Source organism: Canis lupus, chromosome 15, assembly GCF_003254725.2.
Source record: "Canis lupus dingo isolate Sandy chromosome 15, ASM325472v2, whole genome shotgun sequence".
Classification (NCBI taxonomy): Eukaryota; Metazoa; Chordata; class Mammalia; order Carnivora; family Canidae; genus Canis; species Canis lupus.
The window spans coordinates 37,841,522-37,858,065 of NC_064257.1; the positions used below are offsets into that span (position 1 = coordinate 37,841,522).

Sequence of the window (16,544 nt, forward strand, 5' to 3'; positions counted from 1 at the left end):
TAGTTTTCTCCCCTGTGAAATGTATTTCACTAAATTCTTCTCCACCTGAGACTCAATCAACAACCCCTATTCAACTCTCCCCGTAATCAAGGCCCTTTTGCTGAAGCACTAGTAAATAAATCAGGACTCCGCCGTGCATCTGCGGAAGGGTGATTGCCAACATTTGAGATGTGGAGCAGAAATTCCCGAATGTTTCAACTTGTGTTCCTCATGCCTTCATCATTAACTGGATGTTTTATTATTTTACTGCATGCCTTTCAGAAATGCTACACAATGCTTTCACTTTGCTCTGGTGCCCACATACTATTGGAATGGTCTTGCTTGGCTTCCACCCCAGAAAAACACCCAACCTTCAGGACAGGCTCCAGGAATCCCTCCTTCCTTTTCACTGGAGTATGTATCATCTGTACCACTGGAATCTCCGGGCAATTTAATTTGCAGTTGTAGCAGAAGATATTTATTGAGTGTTTAATATGTGCCAATGATGTGGAAATGACTTACAGAGTACAGTGAATTGCTGTAATTATGATTATCCCCATTTTACGGATGAAAACACAAGGCCAATCAACAGGAAGCCGATCAAAAACCCCCTGAAACAACTGGATCCAAATGGCCAAGACATGATTAATAGCTGACAGCCTTCCTAATTTTCAATCCCACTTGCAACCAGAGAGAGCCAAATATACACCCATAACCAACAACATAGAATGCCCCACTTCCAGTTAAGCTGCTTACCACCTCCTCATGGAAACAGCCTCCAATCAGGGCATCCCAGGAGTCTTCTTGTATCCACTATAAAGCTTTCCCATTCTTCTGCCTGCCTTTGGGTCTGCCAAATACAAATGATAATGGCTTTCTTGCTATATCAAGCTCTGAATACATAGCCTTTGCTTGTTCTCATTTGATTGGTCTTCATTTATTTCCACACCGGTCACCATGTATTTTCTCTGGGCTGTGCTAATTCTCTTTCATGTCCCACACCAATCTGTTTTCCATGTTCATTTACATGCGTTCATCTTTAACTGGTCTTCTTTTTTTTAATTTTGTATTTGAATTGACATTCAACTGCAGAGAATTCTCAATCTCTCCAAAAGTTCTCACTGTACAGACATAAGGCACCATGACTTCATCAACTGATCAATTGCCTTTCTATAGCTCTTGCTATTTCTGTTCCAATCTGCTGCTGCAATGACCTTTCCTCTACTTCTTTCAAATGTCCACTTGGTTGCATAACATCTTTGCTGCTGAAGAGACAACAAAAGAATACGAGATAATAAGAATCTCATGACAACTTCTGAGATAGGCACTATCATTATGTCCATATTGCAGACAAGAAGACTGAGACTGAGAGTGGGTAGTAACACAGTGATCATAGTCAGGATCCAAGGAGAAAGCTTAGTGACTAAGTAGACATTTGCAGTAAAAAGATCTGTGTGGTTCTACTACAGACAGAGATAGATGCTTAGGTACAAATGAACCAACATGGTGAGACAAAAAAGTTTACAACCAAGTTGTCTTTTCAAAATTTCCCTATTTACAAAATTTGATGTCTTCCATTTCAGCACTTAGGGAACCACTGAATATAGTTATACTTGCTTCCCACATTGTGTAGTTTCTCTAAAGTGTTATTCACTTTCCTATGGGAAAAGATGCCGAAAGAGGCAAATTTTTTTTTTTCAACAGGACTTAACCTCCCTATCTTTCCTAAAGCCTTGGCCCACAAGGTCCCTGGAACCTCAGCCAACACCAGGGCACGCTTTGGTTCAAAGAGCCTGAGTTCGCATTGTAAGAAAAGAAGAGGTACAGCCACTAAAAATGTTTGGTTGATTTAACGAGGCAATTTGTACCTTCTGGAATGTACAAGTTGTTAATAAATTGCATTTTTTCCCTTTTTATAGAGTACATTCCTAGTGTGGTGTTTTGGTTTGTTTTATGATAGGTGCTATAGTTTGAGCATTTGAATATGGGTTTCATTAATCCTTAATTTGTGCCTCTACCAAAAGGAACTGAGTATTCTAGACTTTGTGCACAGTGCCCTCTCCTGGTTGAAGCGACAGCTCCTTTCCTGGTTGCAAAACTTAGAAGGAAATTGATGCTGAAAGACAAAGGAAGGCCCCAGGGACCCCTCCTGGTGGAAACTGCTGGTCTCCCCTGGGGACACAAAGAGATGTCACCGTGACCAAGGAGGTCAGCACGACCCAGGCCCAATCCTGTCCCAGTGAAAGGTGAGAGAGCCTCAGACTTCTATGGCTATAGAGGGGGAAAAAAAGCCAAGGAAAAAATGTGGTCACTCTGGATTCCAGAAATCTAAATACTAGAAAATGAGCTGGATGGATAAACTTAATCTCACTTCAGATTGGTATAGGGACTCAGAGCTTTGGTGGCCTTAAAGGAAAAAAAAAAGTCACATATTTAATGCTGAGAACAATGAAGGAAAATTCGATCCTGTTCATCTCCTAAATTTGTTTAGCTCCCATCAAAGCAACTGAATTATAACACATAGAGATTGCATTTAAAGGTTACCTTTTGGAAAAGTGCAAGTCTAGAAGTTCAGGAAATACTGGCTTCTCTAAAAAGAATAGAGGAGAAGGGTATGACCGTTGGTGCCGTTCACTGTTAGTTGCAGTTCTCCTTCTGGGCAAAAATGAAGACTGCGCACTTTATGTACTGTGAAGTTAGGCATGGCCATGTGACTTACTGAGGCCAAGGAAATATGAATGGAAGTTAAACCTTAAACAACTGAAAAAAGATGTGCCAACTTCCTTTCCTCTCCCAACCACCAGGGGAGCAAACTACAGCCCATAGACCAAATTCCAGCCCTCTGCCAGTTTTTATAAATAAAGTTTTGTTGAAACACAGCAATACCCATTCCTTTACACATTGTCCATGGCTGTCTGTGCACTACAATGGCAAAGCTGAGTAGCTGCAACAGAGACCATGGGATCTCTAAAAGTCTAAAATATTAAAAAAAAAAAAAAAAGTCTAAAATATTCACTGTCTGGCCCTTTACCAAAAAAAATTGCCAACCCTTGCTATGGATGGTGAGGTCCTTGACAGAAAACATCATGGAGCACAGCCTATGACAGACATGTGGCTTAAATATGAAATAAATCTCCACTGTTTTAAGCCACTGAGATTTTGAAGTGGTTTTGCTGCCCCAGCATGACCAAGCCCATCCTGATTGACACACAGGGTAAAGAAGGATCTCTAACAAAAATAGAAAAAGTATACCCAGAATCTAAAATATGTTAAAAGAAGCTCTTGAAACATTAATAATGGAAAATATGCATATTCAGTGTCACTGATGTTGCTCTTTTAACCAGGTGGGAAATAAGCAGGATCCCCACATGCCAATGAGACTATTTCTCAGGTAAGCTGGACAAAGGCGTGATATTTTTCCCCCTAAAATCAAAATAAATTAGTATCTGTATCTAAGGAAGGCCAGCCAGCTTTTCATCAGATGCTGGTTTGTTTTATGAGAGGAGTGAAGAGGCTCATTACAGCAAATCCCAGGCACACGCTGATAAATTCCCAAACTTAGACTCTCATAAAACTCAGGAACACACTTCCCATTGCTTTCCACACTTCTGAATCACTGAGCCACAGGCAAGCTGCCTGATTTGTGACCTTCAGCTGTCCGCCATCCCTCGTAGATCATTTCCACCTAATAGAGCCTTAAAATTGTCATCATTTTCTTTACTTCAACATTTGAAAGAACGTTAAAGATTGATCCACCACTGGGTTGGCTATTTTGCAACTTCCCCCAGCTGGTTAAGAAGGAAGTCGTTGTAAATAAATGCAGCTTTCCTGACATTTTAAATGGTAGCAATCACAGCAATTTCAGCAACATGGAGAAGGGGAGAGAGGAGGTGAAGAGAGGACTAGATAAAACAGACTATGAGCAACACATATCACCCCTGTGGAACCAAGGTAAAGCTCTTCCCATTTCCCTTGGATTGAAAGTTGTAGCCACCTACAGCCTGGAGCTTGGAGAAAAAGGAACACTCCCTTCCCATGTTTTCCATCAGCCTTGATCTCACATCTGTGTCCCAAGGCAGAGCGCTGAGGACTGAAGAGGCATGGCTCCATGTTGACCCACCAGTAGTCTTTGGGTGGATCCATTGGATCCTGGCCAAAAGAGACACAAAGTATCCACAGAAGATCACTGCAGATGAATAGGGGGCTTCAGTCAAAAAGGCATCTGTGGACCTAGGAATCAATTCATCCGAAAGTAGAAGTGGGACAAAGTGGATGGCAGCGGTGATGTGCTCAGTCCCAAGCATCAGCCTCCAGGCATTCTGTAAAGCAGCTTGATCCCCCTGATGCTATGTATTTGTGCTGCTCAGGATGGTTTCATCCCAATTCAGCTCAGAATGGCAATGCTACTAACTAATATAGACCTCCACACTCCCTCAGTCTTTGACAAGTGTTCTCTTCAGGCCCAAAAGCTAAAGAGAAAGAAAGGAAGGGTGTTTTTCTTTTGCCATTAGTGTCAACCTTCTCTGTGAGCCTGTCTGAGCCCTTACCAATCCATTCCAGGACAGTAAGTAGGCATGAACTTCCCAATTCCAGGTAAGAGTCATAAGAATGGAAACAGAGCTTGGGGCCTTTGTTGAGGTCATTGAATGGGTCCAGCATTTTGGTTTTGTCAATCACCTGGGGCTGCTTGTTAAGTTCATACACAATTTGAAAGTAGGGCAGCAGCTGAACACACTGGGAAAACAAAAGCTCAAAATGGCCTCACTAAATTAAAAGTGAGATACAAAGCCACCAGCAATGGATGGTCAAGAGAGAGTCGCTACCACACCTTAGAAGAAGGGAGTAACAATTAAACTGCTCAAGTACAAACAGCCTGTGAAAGTGCTGACCATGGGTGTATAGGGCAGAGGAAAATCTAAGATCGTAGTGGACAAGCTCACTGAGCCAGCGATATAATAGAAGTGTCAAGCAAGAATATGAAAGAAAGACAGATACTATGAAATAATCTTCATAAATTCATGCATTCTTTCTCAACAAAATGTGTTGACTGCCTACTATGTATCATGCATCTAAGCAGGAGTCAACAAACTAGCAGCTACAGGCCAAATCTGGCCTACCACCTATTTTTGTACGGCCCTTCATCTAGGAATGATTTTCACATTTCCATAATGTAAAACATAAGAAAGGACTATTGGCCTTTCAGAGAGAACAGCTATTCAGAAAGTAGAGGACATTGCCTCTTGGCCTACAAAGTGTAAAATACTTAACAACTGGGTGACAGGCACTTAAAGAGGGCACTTGATAGGATGAACACTGGGTGTTATACTGTATGTTGACAAATTGAATTTTAATAAAAAAAATTTTTTAAGTTTGCTGACCCCTTGTAATCTAGGGGTACAAAGTTGAAGAAGAAATGGCCCCTTCCCTCAAGGAGCACACAGTTTGGCATAAATTCGATAATCAGTATCACAGTACTTTGTCCTTTCCTGGCTTTGCAATCTAGAAGCAAGACAGAAAATTTGAAGAAAGCTCATGGAAACTTAGAAAGATTAATAAAAGAATGGAAAGAAGAATTTATGAGAAAAGTTCAAAGGAATTTGGATTATTTATTCTTGAGAAGAGAGACTATGGGGAGACATAAGAATAGTCTTCAAATATTTGAGAGGATATTATTAAGCAAAAGGCTTTTCCACTGTGGACATAAAGATTAATAGAATGTAGGCTAAAATTTTTTATCATAGAGATGGAAGTATTTCCTGGAAGGCTTTTAAACTTCTACAGTGAATTGAGAAATCCATTTTCTTTAATCCTCTAAAACTAGTGTATTTTCTCATCTGTCTGGAATTGTCAAGAATTGTTTGAGTGTTGTCTGAGTTAAAGGTGGAGGTAGACTAGATGCACTGTGCTATCTAGCTCTCTGATTCTTCCACTCAGTTGGGGTTTTTGAGGAGAAAGTCTTTTTTCCCCTCTGGGCCTCAGTTTATTTTCTTGCAAAATGAGAACCTGATTAAAAAAAAAAAAAATGAGAACCTGATATGCTCTGAATCTGTGATTTCTTGGGCCAAAACTTTGAAATGGTTCAGCTGCCAAGGAAAGCAAAGGAGCTTCAATGATCTCATCTCACAACAAAGGAGGTGATAGGAATGCTTTTTTAATCTTGATGTGAATAGAAAAATTTAGACTCAACATTTTTCATTTAAAGGTAGCTACTAGTTGGAAAAAAAACAAAAAAATACAATGTGTTCACTGGAAGACAAAGACCGGAGAAAACTTGAATAAATGACTAAAGGTCATAGAAGAATAAAAAGGAAAATGTCAAGAAGGCATACACAAATAAAGATATAGAATAGGAAGCCAGAAGTGAGAACTGGCATTTCATAATCACAATCAATGCGATGGGGTTATAAGCTCCTCTCTAAAAGATGTATGCACTTAGAGTAGATCCAAATCCAAAAATCAACCACGTGCTGTTTAAGAGAGCCACTGAAAACCAGATGACCCACGTATGGGAAAACTCAAGGGTTTAATATGGAACTTGGTTAATGATATGCATGCTGAGGCCTTTAGCGGGTGAAGGGTAGTGATGGCTGCAACTTACCCTGGGATGCATCAAAAACATAAAATTGGACTGATGGATAGAGGGATGAAAAGAAATAGAGGGAAATATCAACTGCAGAAACTAGGAGGTAGACATATGTATGTTTACTGAACAATTCTGTATGTTTGAAATTTTATGTATAAAAACTTAGGGAAAAATATTAAGGGTTGGCCCATACACTTGACGGGATGAGCACTGGGTGTTATTCTGTATGTTGGCAAATTGAACACCAATAATAAATAAATTTATTATTAAAAAAAAGGGTTGGCCCATGGAGTATGATTTCATTTTTTATTAACTCTATGAATAAATAAAGAAAAAGCAAGCTTTAGAAAGAAGTGATGTTTGAAGTAGGCAGAATCTGAGTTACTTGGGCTTCTTTGCTCTGCTTTTTTCATAACTTTGATAATAATTCTAAGGGCCAAGCCAGGAGGTCAATTTATTTTAATGTGCTCCGTCTCTATCCAAATGTAACTGGCTGTCCCTTGCTTTTTAGGGAAGATCATTTAAGAAGCACAGTTTGAAGACAGTTTTTAGAAACTGATGCTATCAAAAATTTCTTTCTTATGTTTCCTCCATCAGTAGAAGGACATTAGTGTTAGAATCAGATAGAATCAACACATTATAGCCATAGGTGTGTGAATTAAACACTGGCCTTTGATCAAAGAGAAATATAATGTTGGATATGTTATATGCTTCATGCTAAGACATAACTCTATGCCTCCAGTCTGATGTACAGTAAACACCTTACATTTATCATGTTCAAACCACAACTCCTGATTTTTCACCTCAAATCTACTTCTCCAAAGCTTCCCCATCAGAAATGAGGACATTTCTGAGGCAAAAGTTCTGAAAGCCATCTCTTTTCCTCCCTTTCTCTCATACCCCACATACGATACAAATCCTGCTGGCTCAACCTTCAAAAGTTACCAAGAATCAGATTGATTTCACCACCCCATCACTGTTACATCTCTGCTGCCAACCATTGTTGCTCCTTTTCTGGATTATGGGAACAGCCTTGGAACTGGTCTCCTGGCTTTAGCCCCTCTAGTTCAGTCTCAACACAACAGCCAAACTGATCTTTTAAAATCATGTCTGATCATGTCACTCCTCTCTTCAAAACTCTTCAGTGGCTCCCCACCTCAGTCAGAGGAGAATCCAAAGTCCTTTAGTAGTTTACCGGGTCCCCTGGCTGCTACCTCGGGGACTCCATCTCCCCTAGCTCCCCCCTTCATTCACTCAGTTTCAGCCACACTGGCCTCCTTGCTGTTCCTTGAACTTGTTAAGCCCATACCAATCCTGGAGCAATCGCTGTTCTCTCTGCCTGAAACTCTCCCGTTCTTGATATCCACATGATTCACTCTCTTCCATCCTTCATGGATCTGTAAAAATACCACCTTAACCTTTTCAGACCTTCCCTGCCCGCCCATGTGAAATGGCAACAACCATACCCCCACACTCACCATTATGTTTTCTCTGCTTTATTATTTTCTACAGCGCTTATCTTTCTCTTGCCATATTACATGCTTGTTTCCTTACTGCCCATGTCACTTGTCCCTCATACCCAAGTTCCAGGAGGCCAAGAGTCTTGTTTCAGCCACTACCATATGCTCAGAACTACTTAGCTTATTTTCTCCTCCATAAATATGTGTTGAAGGAATATGAAAGCGCTCAGAAGTTATAAAGCCCTAAATATGTGGGGTAAGGCATTATTAGTATTGATGTGGGTAGACCAAAGAAGAGCCTTTTTTTTTAAAAAGTCCGTAGTTCATTTTTCCCCTGAATATATCCTCTTTGTTCTGTGATAAGGCCATTCTTCTTCCACCACCTAGATCAGATACTGACAAATGTGGTCATGTGACACCCTGAGGCGCTACTCAGGAGCTGTTAACAGCTTGGTCCTCAGGAACCCAAGGAAATAGATACAATGGCCAATCAAAATAACAGCTGAAACTAGCATGTACCAGAGTAACATCAGCTTGGAGAAACCTAAGATCAATGGTAGTTCTATTACACTGTTATCTTTAAAACCTTAGTAGAGAAATAAGCATTAAATTAAGAATCAAATTCATTGCCACTCCCCTCAACTCAGGGTTTCTCCAATTGAGCACTAATGACATTTTGTGGCACATAATTGGTTGATATAGAGAGCTATCCTGTGCATTCTAGGTTATTTAGCAGCATCCCTGGCCTCTACCTACTAGGTTCTAGTAGGGTTTCCGCCTAGTTGCAACAAAAATGTCTCCAAACATTGCTAAGTATCTCCTGGGGGATGAGAACTACCACTCCAACTCCCAGCTATGAAAATTGAGATAAATTAGTAAACCTTCATGGGGGTCAATTTCCTTGTTTCTAAAAGAGGACAGGTAATACCTATCACACAGGACAGCTTTGAGGACTAATAAAGAAATAACGTAAATAACAAGTACTTGGCAAATGTTACTATATTACTTTTGTGCCCATTCCTTTTTACTCTTGGCAAATAATGAGCTATTTATCTTGCTCTCATAAATGACTTGGCTGATGTAGGCTTTACTGATTATGGGCATCCTGTATTTCAAGTCATAAAGTTGAGCTTTTTCGTGCCTTATCAGGTCACACCTGCAAGACACAAATTATCTCCAAATCCATTCCCTGGTTGGTTTCTCTCCTTAAAGAGCATGCCCTTTAAAGAGTGCATTTAGAGGCAGGCTGCTCACCCATGGTTAATTTTTATGGGCTGTTTATCTACAGTAGGATTTACTTGAGTCTATCTTGGTAAATGTAATGAAGCCTGGGTGTGCTTTCATAAGGATGTGAGGTGAGGCTAAGGAGAGCAGAGAAAAGTCTTAGGCTAGTTTTGGAAATGTCATTTCAGAATCACTTAAATTGGAAAAGTTCTAGACAGTTCTAAAAGAAGAGCTCAATAAACAAACCCATCACAACAAATAAGACAGAAAACCCATGTCTGCACTTCGGAAGCAGAGAATAGTGCAGCGTTTGGTACAGATTCTACTTGGAAACTATTAATAACCTGCTCTGCCAATTTTTCAATCCCCTCGAGGACTAGACAAGTACACTGTTCAGTAGACCATATCCATTGTGATATTAATGTATTTCTTTCTCTGGTGAAAATATTCAAGTGAATGGTAGGAATCTAGAAGAGGTAGATAGAATTACCCTCATTTTACAAATGGAAGGCACTCTAAGGTTTAGTAGCCTCTACAAGGTGACACAGAGGATAATGGATGGACCCCAAGACTCACTAAAGTCAGCTACCTTTAGAGACCAGCTCTTTTCATTACAGTGCCCTGAAATACCTCAACATTCTTAGAGTTCATGACTTGCCCTCCATTATCTCACCAGCTACCCCCATAGAAAGCAATGTCAGGAAATATACTTGGGTTTTAATGGGATTAACATATTTACAAAGGACAAAATCCAAAAAGCTGAGAAAAGAAGTTGGGTTAATGACAGGAAAGACTCATGGGCCCCTCCCTGGAAAAACTATTGATGAAAGAACACCAGGAACAGCTTATGCATCTGAACTGTCACACTGACTCATATATTCTCTAATCAAACATTGTTGAGCCCTAGCCCACCAGTTGGGACAGATGCCATGAAAACTGCTTCCACCCAAGGATGATATATGTATACCTAATACAGCAAAGGGACCACCCAATGAGGACAGACACAGCCCCAGGGACTTCCCACTGTACTAACCCTTTCTTAGTTGGTTGGTCACGGGCAGTCTGGTAGGGGGCTGTCCTCAGCATACAGACACTCAGAGAAGCTTGCAGTAACTACTTACCTAGTATAAGAAGAAATTTTCAGTGTTTTAATGATTTGCCAGCTGTTCTGGTACATCCAGACCCGCCCCATGCTTCCTAGATATGTGATCTTACACAAATTACTAAATCCTTTTAAGCCTCCATTTATTTGTAAAGTGAAGGTGATGATTACAGTGCTTAGCACCCAGAACTATTGTGAGGATTAAATGATGTAAGTAAAGTGCTATGTATTGCTCCTGAAACATATTAGATGTTCATTAACTATTAGCATTCATTATTATTAAAGGAAAAAGTTGAAATATGCAACATATCAATTAATTCTAGCAAAAATGAACCTGGGGCATATGGGTGGCTCAGTTGGTTAAGCATCTGGTTCAGCTCAGGTCATGATCCCAAGGTCCTGGGATCGAGCCCCATGTTGGGTTCCCTGATCTCCCTCTGCCTCTCCCCAACCTGTGTGTGTGTGTCTCAAATAAATAAGTAAAATCTTTTCAAAAAATGAACCTGAGTCTCCTGTATTAGATGTGACTATTTCGTGAAGCCAGACAAACATGGGATAGTCTGTCTCTCACTGAATCATACCTTCCAACCCTGGTAACTGAATCAATCTGATTCCCTCTTGATACTATTCCAGGCACTGTTACTAATTTTGTCCCAAATAATCCAAATAGCATGGCCTCTCTGTCAACAAGGTACCTTATGGAGTCAGTCATGATTCATTATGTTTCTATCAGTGACTGAGCTCTCCCTCTTGCATCTCGAATTTCCAGCCATGAAGTCCAAACCTTCCCAATAGCTGAATACAGAGTCCTATGTGCCAGCCTTAATGGCCATGTTTCCTGTCCCTCGGTGCCAGTCATCAGTTCCCTGACCACTGAACCCTGGTCCTCCCAATGCTCATTGCCAGCTCAATCAGAACTCAGCATCTTCAGAGCTGTGTGAGTACAAAGCCAAAACATCTTCCAGATCTTGGGTCCTCAGTCATCACTGGATTAAAAGGTCCAGGAATCCTCCATGTTCTTCCCTTGGATGTGGCTTCTCATGGTGGATCTTCTAAACCTCTTTACGTGCCAACTTTCAATGTCCTCCAGTGTTTGGGCCCTGTCTTTGGCTTACGTAGACACCAGACAGCATAGTGGTTATGAAGACAGTGCTGGAGTTTCATAAAGGAGAGTTCGAATCACCCCAGGTCCTCCACTTACCAGCTATATACCATCTTGAGCGATTATTCATACTTCCTGAGCCAAATGTAAAGTGGGAAGAAAAATGCATACCTCGCAGACCTGTTATAAGCATTGAAAGAAATAAATTAGGCTTAGTTCTGTAGTTGGCATATAGAAGCATTCACTAAGTCAGTCTTTTTTTTTTTTTAAGATTTTAGTTATTTATTTGACAGAGAGAGAGAAAGAGAGCACCAGCAAGCAGAGCAGCAGGAAGAGGCAGAGGGAGAAGCAGTCTCCCCGCTGAGGATGAGTGCAGGATGATGATGATGATGACAACGATGATGTGAGCCAAAGGCAATCACTTAACCCCTTCACTGACTGAGCCACCTAAGCACCCCTGAGTCAATCTTATTTTTGATGGAAAGTAGCACTCGCCCCTTTCCACCTCAACTTGATGTCTGGCCATGCTCTGCCTATTTAACCCAGCTCTTTAACAAAACTACTTAGACATTATTCAAAAGCCTAGGAAGCTGTTCACACCAAGAGTTTCAGTCCCCCCTTCAAAATGATCAAAAATCAAATGGGGAAAAAAAAATCAAATGGGGACATATGTGGTTAATTGCTATGTGTTTACAACCTCATTCTTTCAACAAGTACACAATGAACATCCACCGTGTGCCAAGTACTGAGCCGACAAGACTGACCTGACGCATTACCCTCCAGGAGGTTACAGGCAACCAGAATTAAGGGACCTTCTTTTATGAAGAACTCACTGATCCTTGTCTAGTACAGCGCTGGCTTGTGAAATAATTATTTTGCTAGTGCTCTTCTACATTTTCCAACATCTTAAATGGGAGCCTACTGTTCTTAAATTTTTTTTAATTCATTAAAATTGAAAATCTTTGCTCTCTGAGATGTGCATGAAAGCAATTCACCAGACCACCTTATGAAGTAGGGACATCCTGACCAGCTCCTTGCAGCGGTCTTGTGTTTCTCCCAGGTAAACTCTTGAGCTAACAAGCCACTGCTGTCTCTTCATCTGTCTTCTTTCCTGTGGGCATTTCGCCGTTGTTCTAGGACTGAACCTCTCAAATAAGTGTGTTCAAAATCTAACTGATTTCCTCTGGAAATTTAGAACAGACACCAGTTACTTCATCTGAATTCTTTAAACAAGAAAAGACTCCAGTCGCTACAGTCAGTCTTTCAGAAAAGCCAAGAAACTTCTCTCTTTGGGAGTTGCTACATATGATGTCACTCCATTTTAAATGGTCTTAGATAGTCTTCAATTTTGTGAAGTTTAGAGATTAATAATACCTTAGGGGGGGAAATGCTGAAAGGTAGGCAAGTCTTGTCACAGTAAGAGAAAAGACTCTCTCCTGCTTTGCTGTGATTAGCTACATAAATTGTAGTGCGAGTTCCAGAGCTAAATGAATTAGTATGCATCCCACTCAGAGTTCTTTATTTGTTGAAGTAAAATGCTTATAATCTTTGCTTGGGGGAGAGAAAGAGGGTATGTCATTGAGTGGATATGAATTAATCAGTACTTTATGGACAGAACCCATAATTTTAAGGCAGTGAAAAAAGGCGAGGCATTTATCAGGGTTCCACTCAGCAATCTCCCTCTGTCATTGCTAATAAATCTTTTATGAAATGGAGTTTTGCAATCTTTGCGGGAACCTTCCCCCCCTCCACCTTTCCTTGGAAGAAAAAAAAGTTGGCATTCATCTTTAATATTTTTGCCTCCCTTCCCTATTTGAATCTCCTGTACTCAGAAAATCGCAGAAGCTCTTTAGTTTTAAAGCTTTCCTTCCAAATGTATAAATTCAAGACTTCTTTTATCAGAAGAAATAATTCAGATAGACCTTCCTCCCAAGAGATTGGAGGAAAAAAGCTTAGCTTTACATGAGGAGCACAATATTTCAGTAAGCCCAATACCCTGGGCCTACTAAACAATTGATATTTATAGATGGAGTGATAGACTCCACGACAAACTAAAGGAGTTTGGAGATAGACAAGAGGATAATTATACAGCATTCCAGTTCTAATGCTTTATAATTTTCCTATAACTACTCATAGAAGCAAGAGTCTGCCAAATTATAAACAGCCTGCCAATAACCTCACGATGCCCTGATTTAATTAGGATTTTATGCTCCTACTTGAAGGTTAGGTTCATTAGCTGTGAAATACGCCACTGGATGTCTGGATTAAGATTTAAAGGAAAACCTAAATATGGAGTGGCATGTAGCCAGTTTCTAGCCATTTAAACCAGGCACACGACATGTGATCATTCTCCCCGAGGTGGGTAACTTTATATTTTTAGCCACAAATCCACAGGCCATCTCTCCTGGTTAGGGATGGTGCCTGATGGCCAGTCGGAAGCTTAAAAAGGTACATGACTGAGAAACAAGTGGTTACGAGGCCGTAATGAACGGTTGGCAGGAGGGGGGTAGGATGCCCGTAATGATTTTGCCATTAAGCCTGAGTTCCATTTTACAGCTTGGATTTATTTATAACAACAGGTGGTGGTATTTGTGGGGAATTGCTTGTTTTTTCATTTGAGAAGGGCAGCTCCATACATCTGCTGGAAGGCGAAACAAAACCTTTTCCAAACACCGTTTCCTAGCTTTCCGCATTACCATTAGGAAGGAAGAATTTGTAGCAAAAGGCCACCCTGCCATTATTTCTTCCTGATGACACTCATTTAGCAGCCATTAAAATGCAAATAGAACTATGATTTTTAGATCACAAAATTAACATTAACGGTTGGATGATTGATTAAAGGTCATAGCGACGGTATAACTTAATTTCTTAGATAATTGTGTTCGGTTTTCTGCAGACTGTTTGGGTTTCTGAATTAATTTTATCTGTTGTTGAACACTGACAGGTGCAGTAATTGGCAGTCTCCTTTGGGCTCATTTCTTCCTGTGAACCGCACCCCCTTCGCTTCCTTGAAGGCACCACCTAAAACACAGAGGAGAAGGCCATCTGAGCGAGGTCACTGGAGGGGTTACCACAGAACTGCAAAGCCCCAAATAAAATCCCATTCCCTGGCTAACGAGTTTTCCCCTAAGAACTTCCTGCATCAGACTCACAGTGGTAAAAAATGACCCCTGGCTGTCCCCTGGGACTAAGGCTAGCCTGCTCGGATGGATTCCTGGCTGAAGGATCCCATCTCAGACCTGATTGTATTTAATGGAGGGATTAAGCCATGGATAGAGGTAATAATACCACCACCACCGTTTTGTGTCACCTCTGGATGTGAGAGTTCAGGCAGTGACCCGGTAAACTGAGAGGGGAAGTGGCCAGAGATTGGGTCCGTCTGCCCTGCTTCTCAAATGTCAGAAATATAAAATATATATATGGTGCTTACCTGACAAACTAAATACCTTCTTTAATCCCAATAAATACGGAACTCTGTATTGGAAAGCCAGGAACTCACAGGAAAAGCACCGTAGCACTGAAAGAATTAAGTTAAACTTCTGCATTATTGTTGTTGTTGTTGTTGCTATTACTATTGCTATGTTGCCTCTCAATTTCTCCTGGAAGTTTCAAAGGACTTTGTTTCATCATGAAGGATTGACTCCAGTTTGTAAACTTCTGTGCATGAGCTTCTGGATTCTGGTTCAAATCATCTCCTTTCATTCTTGTAAATTCTTACACTAAGTCTGCACAGACAGTTCCTAACCAACCAGTCCCACCCTCTGAGAGCTAATAGTCTGGCAGAAAGACCTCTGAACAGGAAGCAATTAAAGAATAATGCAAAGTACACTGTAGAACAGTTACCAGACATAAGGTCACCAACATGTCTCATCGGGCTTTAATTCAATACAAGTATTCATTCAACAGGGGTGCCTGGATGGCTCAGTTGGCTGAGCATCCAGGTCATGATCCCAGGGTCCTGAGATTGAGCCCCGCATCAGGCTCCTTGCTCAGCAGGAAGCTGGCTTCTCTTCTCCTGCTCCCCTTACTTGTGCTCTCTTTCTTTCTGGCAAATAAATAAATAAAATCTTTAAAAAAAAAAAAAAGTATTCATTCAACAAACACATCCTACTATATGCCAGGTTCTGTACCAGGGTCTAGGGATACTGTAATAAAGAGGACAGACAATCCCTTCAGAAGGTAACGGCTAGCTCTGACGAAGTAGAGGAAAGGGAGAAGGAGCAAGGAACGGTAATTAAAAGTGGGCCAAGGGCCACAAAGGGGAAAGGAAAGAGTAAAGGAGCACTATGAGAGCTTGTGGTAGGCTTCGTTTTCCCAGCACCTCTCACGGGGCATACCAGGTCCTAAATCCATGCTTATTGAAACCATCAGTCTCTTTATTAATGAGTCACTAAGAAGATATTAGGATATAATTCCAAGGAGTCATAGAAATGGGCCCATGAAAGAAACAGGTCCATGGACGAAAAGGGCTTTGCAGGCTATCAGGCCGGCTATTGTCAATACCCCAAACACAACATACTTCCCCTACCCCTGGGCCTTCACACATGCCACTTCCACTTCTCATGCCTAGTTAATGTCCACTTGTACTTCAGACCTTAGCCCAAAGGCCAGGACCACAGGGCAGTCATCCCTGACATCTCCTGCCCTTCCCCAACCCCAGATCAGGCTCACAGCCTGGGAATAGAGGCCCAGTCAGATGTCCAAGTACAGGTCCCCACAGTCCCTAGCACTCCAACCCCCTGCATGGCCCATGTCACACAATTTCCACTGATTTAAATGATTATGTGACAGATGTCTGAACTATAGGCTCTGGGAGGGCTACACAGCATCTGTCTTACACCATTGTGTCCATTGCAGGCCCTCAATAAATAGTTATTAAATGCATAGACGAAGTTTGCTATGCGTTGGGTCTTGGAAAAGTGGTGAGTATCCAAACAGGCAAAGAAGAGGAAGAGCAGCATGGAAGGTGGAAAGAGTGCACAGTGGGCCCCATAGGTCTATACAGGGTACATGCAAAATATTTCACCAGCTGTCCAGACTGGGCTCAGACCCTGCATATGGTGCTGAGGCTGGTGCTCTCCCTGTGATGCCAGG

General features: G+C 41.2%; 1 long non-coding RNA gene across 1 annotated transcript in view; it reads right to left on the minus strand.

Annotated features, from left to right (window-relative positions):
* The window catches only part of LOC118350671 (uncharacterized), a 29,717-nt gene continuing 13,173 nt past the window's right edge, over positions 1-16,544 (minus strand). Inside the window, exons 2-5 of the long non-coding RNA XR_004804910.2 lie at positions 14,881-14,967; positions 11,044-14,471; positions 10,280-10,367; positions 1-1,244 (exon numbers count right to left, since the gene is read on the minus strand). This is a non-coding gene — a long non-coding RNA (uncharacterized LOC118350671). The remainder of the gene's footprint in view (positions 1,245-10,279; positions 10,368-11,043; positions 14,472-14,880; positions 14,968-16,544) is intronic.